This window comes from Poecilia formosa, unplaced genomic scaffold (genome assembly GCF_000485575.1).
Source record: "Poecilia formosa unplaced genomic scaffold, Poecilia_formosa-5.1.2 Scaffold111, whole genome shotgun sequence".
NCBI classification, from domain to species: domain Eukaryota; kingdom Metazoa; phylum Chordata; class Actinopteri; order Cyprinodontiformes; family Poeciliidae; genus Poecilia; species Poecilia formosa.
The window spans coordinates 343,811-359,609 of NW_006800050.1; the positions used below are offsets into that span (position 1 = coordinate 343,811).

At 42.8% G+C, this 15,799-nt stretch overlaps 1 protein-coding gene across 4 annotated transcripts in view; it reads right to left on the minus strand.

The window, feature by feature from the left end:
- Window positions 1-15,799, minus strand: part of LOC103143386 (nuclear factor 1 B-type) — a 93,898-nt gene that overhangs the window by 65,154 nt on the left and 12,945 nt on the right. The gene's annotated exons all lie outside the window — the stretch shown is intronic.

Consider the following 15,799-nt stretch of genomic DNA (forward strand, 5'->3'; position numbering starts at 1 on the left):
AATAAATTTCACCCTTCTGGCGAAGTCAAAAGAGACAGCGATCTCGTCTGTTCACATTTAGAAATATATTGAGACGATTTAATTGCAAAAAGCAGAACAGAAAAAGTGATGAAATGCTTCTATTCAGATCTTGAAATGATCTGAATCAAATTTTGTCATTTTTAAGGGTTTTTAAAGACTTGAGAATGTCAGAACCTTGTATTACCGACAGCGCCGTTTCTCTCACGGCAGGAAAAATACACAGAAAAAAATCCCACAATTTTTCTATTTTGCACTCTCTAAATCCTTCATGGCCAAACGGCGTTCTCTGAATTATCACAGCATCCATAAAACTGAAGGCTCTCCTCGGCCATAACCAGATGCACATGGAAACGCGATAACAAATTGGAAACGGTGAGTCGTCGCCGAGCGTCATCGCAGAGAGGTCGTGACAGGGAGGGGTCGTCGAAATGACAAGTAGACCTAAATCGTCTGCAGCCTGCTGCAGTCAACAAGTCAGCTTGAGCACAACCATCTGATGGGGGGCTTTTCTTCTAACCTCTCCTCTCCTCTCCTCTCCTCTCCTCTCCTCTCCTCTCCTCCGAAAGCTCAGTCAAAACTGTCTCTTTCTGCTGCTGTTACTGGTTCCTGCTTTCAATTTCACAAGTAATGGCTTCAGCGTTTTCTGGTCTGCAGACACATGTGGTCCCGTGCAGAGAGCCCACTCCGCAGAGACCGTTAGGCAGACAAATGCAGCCTCGGGGGCCTGTCGCAGTTATGAGCGGACATATACGGGACTTATTATTACTCTTAAGAGAATTAGGCTCCGTCAGGCCACCGCTGTAATCAGGGTGTTCGCTTAACCACGCGGTTCATATGGGCAAGCCACGTGTTAAATAAAGCAGGAACGTGTGGAGGAGGTTCTGTGAAAATTCGACGCTTTTAGCTGCTGAAATTGTTCTGCCATCTGTGCGCCAAACACCTTCGTTTTCACCCACCATTCAGTTGCATGGCAAAAAAAATATGTTTTTACTTCTTATAAATAGATATTTTTACATGAATATGTTGCTACTGGTAGCAGGATCCTCAAATGTTGCTAAAACGTTGCTTTTAGCATCAGAACGACCACTTATATGCCTCGCAATCAGATTTAAGTTGCCGTATTTTCTCTCTTTTTGAGGCAGAAGTGTCCAAATTTCAACATGGAAGTGGAGTTAAATAAGGTATTCTCCTTTAAGGGTAAAAAAGAAAAATCCTTTGATATCATAAATCTAGATAATTACTGCTTAACCCTTAACCTCAATCGCAAGAGGGGAAAAATTTTACTGACTAAAGCGATTTTCACACATGTGCTGCAGTGATAAAACGTTTCAGGAATGTTCCGGAGCAGCGGCGTGTGAGAACAGAAATGTCCGAAGCATCTGCACTGAGCTTTTCGAGGAGACTTTTCCATGGTTTTCCCACATTTATCGTCCTCTCTTGTTAAGATTTTTTACGACAGACCAGCAAGGGAGATATTGTGGGAACGCTGACTGCAAACAAGCGAGGGTGAGCGTTGCTAAGAGCAGCGGTGCTCTGCGAGTTCTCCGCTGACCTGCACGACGCCGTTTCCACCCAGGAACGGCTTGTTGCTGCTGCAAAAGATGTTGAAACATAACAAGTCTCGCTGACAGAAGTTTATTTACAGCTGTGAGAGCTCATCATCAGCAGAAAATCATCTGCTTAGAGGAGCATCTGCAAACAGGAACTTTGGAAAATATTTTGACGTGGCGTCTGCAGACGGAGGGAACTGAAGGCGCGCGTGGCGACGGTTCGTTTTAGCAGTTTTTCTGTGTTTTCAGAATAGTTCAGATAGAAGAAAACAAACCTTTATTTTAGGTTTTATGTTTCTCTTTACTCTAAAACCTAAAAATAAAGTAAAATTGTGATTGCTTTAATAAAAAAGATAGCTTTATAGCTTTTATGTCCTAAATATTTTTGCCTATTTTAATTATACACAGTTCTTTGAATGTCCTGTGACTAAATATATATTTGCCCATTTCTCCATAACAACTGGGACTTTCAATATCTAGCAAGTTAATTTCACAATTTACCGTCTATTAAAAGAGCACCTCTCAGATTAATTTCACTCCCTGCTACGGCGGGAGTGAAATTACCGTAAATAACCCGATACTGCCTGGAAAGCGAAACATCTCCCCTTTCAGAAACGGTTGGAAGTTTTCAGAAGGCACCAAGTGTGGCGGAATTACGGTACTGCAAATTTGCCTGAATCGCCTGCGCTCAGTTCAGGACTAAAAAGTTGAAAAATATATTTTTAAATTTGATTATCAACGATCCCTCTTGCTCCAGCTCATTCTACGGGATCTAAAGGTCTTCCTGTCTCTCAGTTGAGTTCAATGTTCCCCCCTTGAGCCTGCCGAGACGCTCAAACCAACTCAGACGACTCCAAACTCCGACCAGATGACGGAGTTCCTCGCCTCAGAGTCCAGCCACTGTAAGGAGGAAGCTCATTTCAGCCACTGAGATAATTTTTGGTCATTTTGGACGTATTTCAATGAGGAAGAACGGAGGCCTTCCACTTGTAAAACTCGATAAACTGCTTCTCCAGATAGTTTTGCAGGTTTTGTGGACAAGTCTCATCAGGAGTGCAGGCTCGAACCAAAACATTCTCAGTTTTAAGAATGCACAGTGGCCATCGCTGACTCTGCTCAGAGTTCCCATCTGAAAGCTTAACATTCACAGATGTCAACGGAGAATTGTGTGATTCAAAAATCTGGGTCTACTGTAAAAACAAAACCAAATCCAACCAAATTAATCTTGTCTTTATTACAGCTATCAGCACTAATATAATTACTGATGGTTATGCATGGCCTACATTAAAAAGGCTACTTTTTTTTCCCACAGAGTCACAGAGAGACAGCTCCCTGCTCAAGCCCTTGTTGGATTTCCTTATCTGGCTTTGTCTGGACAAATCTTGGACACAAAGCCCCCATTTTGTGCTCCTCTCTGGAGATCCTGTTTCAGTGTTCCAGACACGACGCGGTCCACCACCAGCGCCTCTGGGAGCGAGATCGGCCGCTTCCTCGGCTCCAAAACATACGATACACGGGAACTCCTTTACGTCTCAGAAGCTGGCTTTTGTGTCCCGGGACGGACTCGGCAGATCAGCGGGGTGTCAAATGATTTCACGCTGCGGCTCGTTGCCGAAAACACACAAGGTGTTCCCGTGTCGAATCTCCCCCATTGTTTTTGTTCCGACTGCTACAGTACTTTTGCGTTGTTGCACAATCGGCAACGTGCCCGCCGGGATGCGAAACGTCTCTAGGTTTCTGCAAATTGGAGCAAGCGAAAAGATGCACGAGTGTCTCCGGGACGCTCCAGTGACCTTATTCCTCCGGTGCTCTGAAAGGACAGAGAGAAGGAGGGAAAGGAAGAGGCCAAGGGAGAAGAGAGTAGTGTGTTCGCTGACCTCATTCTGACAACAAGCCCGGGAAGAGCCTTTTCTTGGAACCGTTTCGCAACAGCTCTGTTGTTTATACAGGTGGTACGAGAGCCGAGAAAGATATGCGGAGAGCGTGCATTTTGCAACACCTCATTATGAATACTAAACACAAGCAGCATGTGAAATCACACAAGCTGCACACACACACACACACATGCACAAGTCCAAAAAAAAAAGGAGGAAAAAGGTGGCTTGGGTTTCAATTTTAGTTTGACATTTGCAGGGATGGGATTATTTTGCTTGCCGGGGCCAAGCCGTCCCCCTCCCAGGCTGTTTAAATTTCAAAGTCACGTTCCCCTCACACACACACACACACACACACACACACACGATCCAGGGGCCGTCACAGCCGTAATATCCTCCGCCGCCGTCCACTGGGGGCTCGCCTACAGGAACGGACGCCTCTGGTTGGCCTGCGCGCTCGCCTGCGAGGCGGTCTCCTGCCACAACATCCACTTGGCCAGAGTTCAGCCCAGCAGAGGGCCACAATAGCCTGAAGGTGGTTGTCCAGACCATTGTTTATGCAACAGTACGCTACTGCCAGGTTAAAAGGGAAAAGAGCAAGACAGGAGGGGAAGATAAATGGCTCCAACGTGCTGCTGTTTGAAACTTACTTTCTTTTTTTTTTTTCTTTCTTTTTTTTTGCTTTTGATTAGCAATTTGAAACCCACGCATGAACACTTTGGCAGCCAAGCCGGTACAAGTAAACGCAGGCAGCTGTAATGAAACTTAAAGACGAGAGAATTTAATAATTTAGCATTTCTGCATGTAGAGATGAACTCACAGAATGTGCTGGAGGATTTTTGACAGAGGCAAAAATCAGAAAATTATCAAATTATGAACTTACTCCCCTTTTTTCAAAAGTCTAAACGTCCCCGTTACAGCCAATCACTCTATTCGTCGACGTTTTTCTCTCGTTTCAATATTGTGTCCGACTCTGTTGCAAATTATGCTAACATCCTGTTATGACTTGCATTTTTATATGTTGACGTATTGGTCAATTAAAAGAATAACAGGTTAACCAAATACAGAGTGGTTTATATGGCAGACGCGCATAAAAGTGGGATTTTATTGATTATCTCTGCGGAGCAGCTCCAGGTTTCACAGACAGGGAAGGAACACGCTGTAACCCACCGTCGGGTTTTTTCAGAACTACATGGTAGGAGCGGGCCGATTATCAGCATCAAAGTGTACAAACATCTTAAAATGTTCTGTCCCCCAGTGTGGCTGAGGCTTCTGCCGCCCCTCCCACACCCATTGCTGAAAGTCAATACTCTTTTTCCCTCCCCGACTTAGAGAAATGTATCTGGCCACAAAAAGCACAGAGAGTCATGATGTGGAAACTAAATCTGCTTGAAGCATCACTCCTGTTAAGGCAGCACCGCTTTTAAACGAACGTCCAAAAGCCGACGGCGTCAGATCTGCTAAAACTGCTAACTTTACATCTTTAACTCACATCTGTGTATCAAAATTAAATGAGCAACCAATGAAAGGGAATTGACTTCATTACAACAGGAATCCAGCGAAACCCCCGTTGATTCGCTGATTTTTCAGCGGAACGTAACTCCAAGTTAGTTGTGGAAAACTCGACTATTTACTGATTTTTTTTTTCGCGGAGCATATCTAAAATATTGGAACAGAAACACAGCTGAGGAAGATGAAATATCTCAACACAATGCTGCTTCATGCAGATTAGCTGAACTATTGCAGTGAAGATAACTACAGATATTAACCTCTGCAGAAGAGCTAAGACGGTTCCCTCTCTGCGTATTAATGACAATGAAGGTATGTTTAGAGTTTGAGCTTTTAAAATAGGCTGTTATAAGTGTTTTTAGAGGAAATCTTAAGTATTGTAGCCCTTAACTACAACTGTTACTGGTGTCAATGAAAGTCATTACAATGAAGTTTCTTTCATCTTAAAATGGGCCCAAACAAATTAGCAACAGGTGAATCAGAAATTTTGCACAAGCCACAAACAAGATTTAAAACATCCTGGAAAATGACAGTAACACCAGGATTTATGATTTGATTTTAATAATGAGCACCTGATTTCTAATGTAACTAGTGAATACAGATACTAGTATCTGTGTAAAGTTTAGGCTCTTATTTCTGGAGCTTGAATACAGATTAACGCCGAACCAACCAAAGAGGTGAACCTGAAGTCATAATATCCCTGAAAAAATGACCCACACAGCAGCTGTCTGTTACACATACCAAAGTAATTGTTCGAAATGCCTTATTTTAACACAGATTAAACATAATTAGAGGCTGTTTATCCAATCGCAGCGAGTCGTTCCGCCAAAGGAAAAACCTCTGTCATTGTCCCTCGCAGCTCTTCTCGGAGGGATTACAGCTGGAAATAGGATCGTGGGGTTTTTTTTTTTCCAAACGCGGCTTCCTTAAACACAGGAAGGAGGCCTTCAACACAAACAAAGCATATGCCCGTCGCAAGTGGGGACTGCGGGGACCGGTGGCGAACGGTCGGCTGGCTAAGGCCGGGGTCTTCTGAGGTGACGGCGAGGAATTCAGGTCACAGCAGCCGAGACGTTCGACCAGATCGGCCCCGGGGTGGAAATAGCACGGGAGGCCGGGGGAGAGGGAAACGAGCGCGTCACAGCCACCCGGCCCGATTCCAGAAATCCCCCACACACACACCCGTTCCCTCTCACCTCCTCCCACTCCAACGCAAACAAGAGCCATAACTTCCCTAATGATCTGGGATCATGTACAGTGTACGCCTCGCACATGCTCCACCAATAAGGAGCGCTTCCTCTTCACCTTTGACCTCTGTGTGGGTGTGCCCACTTTCTGACTCCGTGTGAGGCTCAAACACGGTGGAAACGACCATTTTCCGAACAGCATGCAGCGTCTTGCAAAAAGTATCGACACTCCTGGAGCTTTTTCGCATTTTGCAGCCGTAAAAAAAAATAAATAAATAAATCTGATACAAAAAAACCATTTTGTATCTACAGCTTTCTTGGTTCAGTCCAGATAAAGCATCTTTCTCAACATAATAAGCTCGACTCTGCAAAAAAAACGTTTTAATGACCCTTCAAATTGTAAAGTCAACAACACAACGCTGGGTTTCTTTCGATAGGGAACTTTTTAGACCACTGTGAATAATAAAGTGAGCTTAATTGCACTGTTTGATAACTAGGACTGACTGGAAAACATGTGTTGATTAAATTGAAATGACTGTTTCTGTGAAGTACCTCGATACATTTCTTATGAGTTGTCGAATAAACAGAGCCGAACTGATTTAATTAAAACCTCAGGTCAAACGAAAGCCACCAGGTGCTGCATTTTTGTTTACGTGACACAAAACAAAGAATTACTGGTCAACCACTTCATTAAAGCAGTTCAGAAATTATCGGAAGATTCAATGGTAAATGGAATTTAATTCTGGTCAACTTTGTCCGTCACAGAAAAATCCAAACTGTAAAGATGATGACAATTAAGAGCGGGGCTATAAATCAATAGCATTAAATATTCCGATAGAATTGTGATCAATTTCAATAGATAATACGTCCAGTGGAACTTTTAATAATTTCACTGAACTCCGATCCAGAACCGCACAGCATTCTGGGAGATGTAGGCAGAGGAAAGGCTTTAGCCGCTCAATCTCCAAGCAAGACTGGTGGAATCAACTAACTCACGTACTCTTTGGTTACCTAGCAACTCACTCACTCTACGGTTACCTAGCAACAACCTGTTAAATAGCTTTATGTTTCTCCATCGTGCCTCACAACCGCTTGAAAATAAAAAAACGACTGCGTGGAGTGAAAGGAGAAAATAAGTACAACGCCTGAAGAGGAAACTGGATAAACCAGGAAAAGTCACGTCCCCAGTGTTTCAGTTATTTAAAACAAAAAAAAAACAACTAATCAATAATAATCAATATTGACTAATGTGAAACGCTTATATCGTGATACACTTTTCAGCCATGTCGTTCAGCCTTAACGACAATATGTGGGAAAGTTCAGGGCGAGTTCATACTTCCAAGAAAACATTCCTGCTCCATAGCATTTTGTCCAGAAATCCCTCTGAGTCCAAATATATCTCCCAAACTTCTCACAATCACAGTCCCGTCTTTTCACTTTCAGTCACGCACAATTGCACTTTGATTCTGAAATCCATCAGCGCACTCGCTCACACAGGCACACACACATTGTAAACAGTCTTTATTGAGACATGAGTTCTTGTATAAACACAGACGAGCCCGACTGGAGGGCCCGGGGCCCGCGTCAAACAATAAGAGCTGGGGATGGGGGGAAGAAAAGTTGCTGGATGTTCCTCACAGACGGTGTGTACAAAATCCAATTATCAGAGCCGTGGCATTAACATTCCTGCAGTCTGGCAGGTGACGGCAGCCCCCTCCCGTCCCACCCGAGCTGCACTGCCAGCATGGGACGGAGCCTCCACCCCCCCCACGACCCCACGGCAGCTTGACAATACAACTCGCATTTTCTTCTGCCTCCCCATACGCCTCTTTCTTAAGGAGTATTGAGACATATATGGAGGGAAGTCGGCAAAGAGAGGGGAGGCTTTTGGGAGGATTGTGGGGTCCGCCGGCCACAGAGGGCTTTTCTTCGGCAGATCAGCGCGAGCGGCCTGGCAGGCAGCATCAGTCAATGGGGCATTCTTCTCCTCGCTGTCTGCTGGTGTGAATATGTTGATCGCTGATAAGGTTGCTTTGATTGCCCCCCTTCCCAAAAAAAGACAGTGGGGGGAAATGCTTTTTGTTTCGCACATTTGCCCCCCAAACAGTGTGCGCTTTGTCAGTCTGTGGCATCAGAAGAGGGCAAATCAAACAAGTTTAAACGGTAAAACAAACAGAACACCGCTGAACTTTGCTGCTGGCACCAATGGGGATTAAAATAAAAGCTGATCCCTGAAGGCGTTTTTGGTGAGACAATACTAAAACAAAGCCCAAAAACTACAACTGAAAACTCTGATTTTTTTTTTTTACAGTTCGTTTCTGTTTAATCACACTTTCTGGCTTCTGTAATTAGCCTCTGCACCTTCCTCCAGCTTTAATCCCTGCAGCATGATGAGGGAACGGACCGGCCCATCATGCTCGATTAGCAGCTGCTCTTTTCTTTGCTCTGCGTACAGTACACGCACTGTAGTCCTTATCGCCATAGGCTGCAGCGTACGTGATAACGTGCAGGCGATATGTAACCCCGCTGCCTGGTGTCATGCCCTGCTGTACTCTTGTCTGGTCCTATATATAAACCTACATCTGGGCCCCATTCTGTACTTTCCATCATGTCATCTAGCCTACACCAGGGAGGCCCTCGAGGAAACGCGTACAGAACAGAACGTTTGGGAGAAGGACGGCTGAAACGGATTATTATTTTTTAGGTGGAGGATTTTGGTCTGGCTGTTTTCTCTAAAAAGAAAATCTAAAGAGACAGAAGATACGGACTGCTCGGCCAGCCCGAATTCAAATTTATTCTTTCTAAATATGTTACTTTTAGGAGCACGCTTTAGTGCTAGCAAACAAAACTAGGACGTGAAAGCTGGAAAAATCCAGGTCTGTTTTACTTTAAGGGTCTGACTGCACAACTCTTGTTAGTTTTAAAAATATGTCTTTATGTCTCTATAAGAACAAAAAAAAGAAAAACACAAGTCCAAAAGGCTCCATTACCACACAACCTGACCTGGCAGCACGTAGAAACCAATAAATTTAGCTCATGAGTCAAAACTGGAGATGGGACGAGATTTCGTCTATTTTCTTTGGGAGAAACTAGGAGCTTCTTCGCAAAGTGAAGGTTGCATAAATCACTGGACGTTAAAGAATATGTTATCAGTTTAGAAAAATTCAGTCAGGTCCGAACAGTCAATATATTGAAGAGTAAATGGCCTGTGTTTGCATGGCAGTTTATCAAGTCTTAGGACTCCGAAGTGCTTTACATTATAATCAATTATTTACACATTCATGCACTCTGATGCTGGTGCTGTTCTGTTTCTTTGCTGTGATTAAAGGTGTGCAATTCACAGTGTCCTGCTTCGTCGTGACCCACTATGTGATGTTAGTCTCTTTTGTTTATTATTTTAAAAAAATGTTTAAAGTTGACAAGAAAATTTGAAAATGTCACTTGATAGTTATGTGTTATTGGAAGACTGGAAGATTAATACCAAAACACCACCTTTAAAGGCAAAAGGTGGAGATTTGCCTTTAAAAAAGGCAAAAAATTATTGCCTTTTAAAAAAAAGGCAATAATTAAAGAGAAAAATAAGATGCATAAACAATGCTAAGCCTGGTGGAACCACCAGGCTTATGATACAATGTGGGAAAACCTGGAAAGGATCAGCTGACTGTGTGGGAATTAAATTTTAATAGTCAATAAATAACGCCGTTTCTTTCCAGTTTCATTCGTACGTATGCTAATACACAGAGTAACGACACCAAAGTGGGCTTCAGTCTCTTGTTCTCCAAACATTTACCTCTGTTAACAATTCATAGATGAATAAGTTTTAAAAAACTCTTCAATTTTAGAACAATTTATGTTTGTTTTTCAGAAACTATTTATATCTGTGGATTAAAGGTCGAAACAAAGCAGTGCAAGCTAGCTTAGCAAACATGCTAACAATGTTAGCATGAACAGGGTAGAAAATAACACATAAGACAAGCTTGTTAAGACAGACTTGTGTACTCCTGATAAAAATGCGTAAGAAGTTTTGAAATAAGTAACCTTTTCCTGTTGCATAATCAAACAGAAAAAATATTCTGCAGCTTCCTAGATTCAAGTTTACGATGCTTTTGTTTGCCTCACTTCCCCTCCGTACTGTGAGTGTTGGCAAGACAGGTTTCAGTCTGGGTAAGTTTAAATGATGAGCTATTCTTTGTAGCAACTCCCTGATTTAATTCAATGATATATGTTATGTTTACTTGTGCTTCCTGTATTGAATAGTAAGCATATGCATTCTGTTTACTTCAGGAAAACAGAATGCTTTGGATAATTTAAAAGTTCCTAAATAACCAAATTAACTTTAAAAAAAACTGAATAAAATCTACACTTCTGTCACAAATTTTTAAAGGAAGGAGTAAAAAAAATTGTTTTTTTTAAAATGTGATTCCACCTCACATACATGTACTTTTATTTTTTTTAGAAATGTTATTTATGGCTGCTCTATTTCTGCGCTCTAAACTGTGCTTTTTATTTTGTGCGTAGGTTTTGGGTAGGGAGGTTGTCAAAGCATTTTTCTTTGCACCTTATTTAGCTCAACTAATTTTGTTGCACTACTTCACATTTTATGTTGGAACAATGACAAAGATTTCTCTCTCTGTCTCTCTCTCTCTTGCTTAAGGTTGGGTTTTTCATTAATTTCTTCAGTGTGATATGCAGCTGCAACCAATTTTATTTTAAGGCTTTTTTACCACCGGTGCTGGTTAATGAACGTACGTTCATTAAATAAATTAAATAGGTGTAAAGAAATGCCACTTTCAGCTCTTTTAGGATTGATGCGTCGTGTTTTTACACATAAACATAACCAACAATCATATAATTTGGCCCATTAAACTTCCTTTGTTTGTCTTCTGTGTATCACTGTCTGCCTTTGCACATGTGGTTTTTTTCTAACCACCACCCCGAAGGCCAGCCTTCGCCTAATTATTCTTAAATTGTGGCTTAAAAAAGAAAATAAAAAAGTTTTCTTTTTTCTTTTTCTACATTAGCTCAGCAGCAGTTTCCTCATTCATAACAATTGGCACTGGTTTCGTTCTGCCTGCCAGAGCTCACACCCCAACCATTTTCATTTTCCGTCGTCCATTTGTTTCATTCATGTCATGGATTTTGGCAGCGTCCAGCAATGTTTTCCTGATGGCCGTCAACCTTTCAGCGCCCGCCTTTCCAGTCGCAGGCTCCCCCCTTTTGTGGCTTTGTTTTGAAGCGGGGTGAAGAAAATTCGGAAACAACAGTTCCCACTTGTGTTGAACCCCAACATATCTTGAATTATTAACTGTAATCTAACTCTGAACAGGAGACACTTAAGCAGAGTCACGTAAGCTCTCGGCTGGCGTGCCCTTGGATAGAGATGAAGATTTCGCTAAATTAAAGGCGTTCATGCGAAGCAGATTTATGAAGAGTTGTTTGGTCAATTAATAAGTTAAAAAGTCCTGTCAGCAGCAATCAGCTAACATTGTTTAGCCTTTATAAGTAAAATAAATCGATGCTTTAGCTCCGTTAGGCAAGAGACTGAAGTACAGTGACTCGGAGGAGTATTCATAACCCTTGAAATTTTTAATATTTGTCACACTACAACCAGATTTTGCTGCAATTATGCTTTATAAAGTGCATTAATCTCCGTGAAAATGGTCAAAGAGTGTTTGTGAACGACACTCTGACCTTTTTCCTTCTACAGGCTGGGGAAAAAGCATGATGCTGCCATCACCACATCTCACTTTGCTGAAAAATTTAATTACATGGACGCTAGAACGAACTCGTCAGGTAGTTTGTGAACTAAAAACACCCATTTTATTTAATGTTTTCTACTTTTTCAGGTCTTCACTTGTGAAAAAATGAAATAAAAACCCTTCTTTTCCATTCACTTTAATATTATGTGTATATATATGTATAATTATGAACTACTTTGTCTTGGTGTAACACATGAAATCCCAATAAAATACACTGAAGTTTGCGGTTGAAATCTGACAAAAAGAAATAAAATTCAAGGGATATGAAGACTTTTGCACAGCTTAGGCAAATCTCCACCTCCCACAGTTTACTTTCATGAATCGATCTCTGCCAGCATGCACTGTACTCCTTACACCCCGAATGACTTCTCATGTAGGAGTCGAAGCGCTCAAATGTGTCGTAGTTAAAGCCTAGAAGAGCGGCGTGTTTTCACAGGGAGGCAACCTAATCCTCAAGAGCTCCAAAGTGACATTTAAAACCCAGACTCTGGAGCGTCAGGAACCAGGATTCCCAGGATGGAAACAAACAACATGGCTACTGCATCTCAAGAGGCCCAGGGCAGCTCGCCGCCGCCGCCACCAGCTCCCCTCCGAGCGTAGTAAAAAGGGTAGGCTGGCTGGTCGGAGCGCAGAGGGAAAGAGTCTCCAGGGGCGGTTAGGCTCTACGAGACGGACCAGAGGATAGCTGCACCATGGATTAGGGCCACAGTGGCCCATTGTTAATTGGGCGCCATGTGTGAAAGCTACAGAGAGATTAGTTTGTACAGCTGCTGCCATTTGTCATAACTGCCTTTAACAAGACACATATGGCAACCCCGAGTTACAGCCAGAGGTTTTGCAAAAAGAAGAGAGAGAGAGAGAGAGAGAGAGAGAGAAAGAAAAAAAAGCAGGAAAAATGTCTAAAACATTTGCAGAACAGGCCTGTTTAAGCAGATGAAGATGTTCCTCCTCGGAAACACCAAGCAAACCCGGCCGGGATCCCATGGAGGGAAATGATGAGGTTGTGCATTCTTCATCCGAAGGTCAGGAAGGGTTTTCTCCAACAACCTCTCAAGAAGAGCGAGGCCAGTTAAAAGTGAAAATCTGTTGTTACATCACAGCAAACCTGAAATTAGCCAGGATCTGTGTTTTATTTGCACGCACCAGACTGTTTTAGCCTGATAACTCATTATAAAAGGGTAGAGTTGTTTTTTTGGTGCAAATCCGCAAGCATAATTGTCGGTTGTAGGTACGCACACATGTTGAAGGCCTAATTACAATCTACACATGGTAAATCTGGAACAAGCTTTTAAAAGACTCTCACTTTCCGTGTTTTCCCTCACAGATGTCAGAGCACTAAAGAGCAGCCGCTAACAGACTCTAAACGCCACGTTTTAAACTGCTAGTGTGTAATAATCTAATGTTTGAAGTCGATTTGTTTCTGCACGCAGAAGATTAAAGGCATATGTAAGCAAAAGCGTGTCTTAACGTGCATTTTTTGCATTTAAATTAAGGAGAGGTTTCCTCAGAGCTGTAACCAGTTGGAGCCCTGAGACGTTGGCGAAAGGAGGGAAAAACTGGAGGGCATTTCAATAAATCAGAGGCGAAGTTGCACAGGGTTGGTAACAAACTCTTCTCTTCCTCGAATGAAAATCAGGGGCCTAGTTAAAGGGCTCTGCCTAAAAGTCAACACAGACCCGAACCAACATTTTTAAACCATAAAAAACAATCCAAACTTTGATTAAAGGTTTTGATTGTTGGTCTGAATTCAAATCTAACAGGATTGCAGCGAATTGAGATTTTACCATTGTTGGCTGTTAATGTTTTTTTACCTCTGACATCGATATTAAACCCCCCCCCCATTATGTTTACGTAAGAACAAAAGATTCATTAGGAAAGAGTGAATATTATTTGTTCTGTAGAAAATCTGTAACATCTGTTGTTTTGGTGTTCCTGAAGTGAAGGGATTTTTATGTAGTTTCTTTGTAGTTTCAGTGTTTCCTAATTACCTCGGAGCGTTTATTGGGTTTTGTTGCAGGTACATAACCTTTCCTGCAATAATTGATCAATTAAAGTAGGATTTTCTCTTCAACCACATTAAAAATGGGGCTTGATTTGACCGTTAGGCCAACACACACAAAAAAAGCTGTTTTACCACGTTCAGACATTAATAGACGTCTTCATCTTGATCTCTTGACTTTTTAGTATCTAGATTTTCCGCAAAAGTGACTAACTCGCAGTACTTCTTACTTCAGCTACATTGCTGCCTCCACTTTACTTGATGTCAAGTTATATTTCATGATTGATGTGGCGAGGAACAAAAACACACATTTACCATCATACACAAGCACAAAGGACACAGTGAAGCAGGATCCCTCTGCTCTCCATGAGTGGCAGAAAATTATGCAACCAGTACTTTTGGACGGGGTTTAATGAGGAAAATGTATCGCAAAATTCCTTGCAAACATTTCAAAAGTAACAACAAAATCAGTGATTTTGAATGCAAAAAAAATAAAAAATAAAAATCACAAAATCCTGCAGGAACTGTAATATGTTACAGCTGCGTGTGAGGGACCTCAATGTCACTCTATCTACGTCTCTGTTTCAGAAAACCTTGGTCACTTTAGGACCACAGCAATGGTTTAAAGTTATTTGGCCTGCGTCTTTGAATGTGGAGTTTCCATGCTCTCCCTCTGCATAAGGTGGTTTTCTCACTGCACTCCCAATTCCCACAGTCCAAGAACATGTTGTGTGCATCTCTCTGCTGTTAAGCAGTCATTATCTTAAAAGGGATGCTGACCCACAGGTTAGGGCAACAACGTAAGACGCTCAGAGTCCTCCAACTTTGAGTAGGTAAGGGTGTTATCATGAACGCAAACCTTGAAGAACCCAAAGCTCTTCTGCTACAACAGTTGTTTTCCAAACTTGGCACTATTTCTAGAAGTCAACCTGGCATATGCGAGGGAGGAGCGCACGTCTTCTGACAACTCAATGGGGTTCCTGATGAATCAGTCCCAAGCAGGCCGTTCCCAAACTTTAAACCCCGTAACCCCTCGACGACCTGCTGCATCGACTTTGAAAAGAAATCCTCTGGAGGATTCAACCCGACAACCCCCGCCCAACCTAAGGGTCCAAACAACAACAACAACAACAAAACGCTCGGCCCAAAGTACACTTCGCACAGCAGTGCGACGACGGGCCTTTCTTCTGCTGTCTCGCCCGGGTCTCGTCGAGCCGTCGCAGCAATGGGGCGTACTGTACCGAGAGACAAAAGAAGAGACACCCATCACTCTGAGCCTCGGATCGGCCCTGTCTGGACTGAAAAGAGGCTTTGACGGCGCAAAGAAGGGTGTGCATGTGGGGGGGCGATGCAGGGAGAAGTCAGTGTCTCCTGGGAAACCAAAGTGATTGTCTGTTCCTGCTCAAAGTTCCCCCATAACACCTCACCTACCACCCCTTCCCATTCTCTCTCCCCTTCATTAGTCGTTCAGCAGCCTCCGTCCGGGCTAAAAGGAACCGGCTTTTGCATGAAAGTCTCATTCTGATACTTGAGGGTCCTTTTCTCCTGACCAACTTGAAAAAAAGAAAAAAAAAACATCCTCTTACAAGTTCTCTGACACTTTTGTGTCTCCCGTCTGAACCTTCTTATCCCTCTTTTCAGCCCAGATCCTTCTGTCTTACTTGATCAGTCTTGCAGGCAGATGGGACAACACCAAGTTTTTCCAAGCAGTTGCGCTTCTCCGTTGAGAAAGAAGAGAAGGGCAGTCTCTGGATGGAGAAGCTCAGGCAGAGGGGAGAGGGTCTGCTTTGTGAGGAAGGACAGTGAGGTACGGTGTGGTGGCTGGGACAGGGGGGTGAATGTACCCATTTGTCTTCATTTGGGGAGGACTGGCAGACAGGGGGTGGGGGTGGGAAATTTA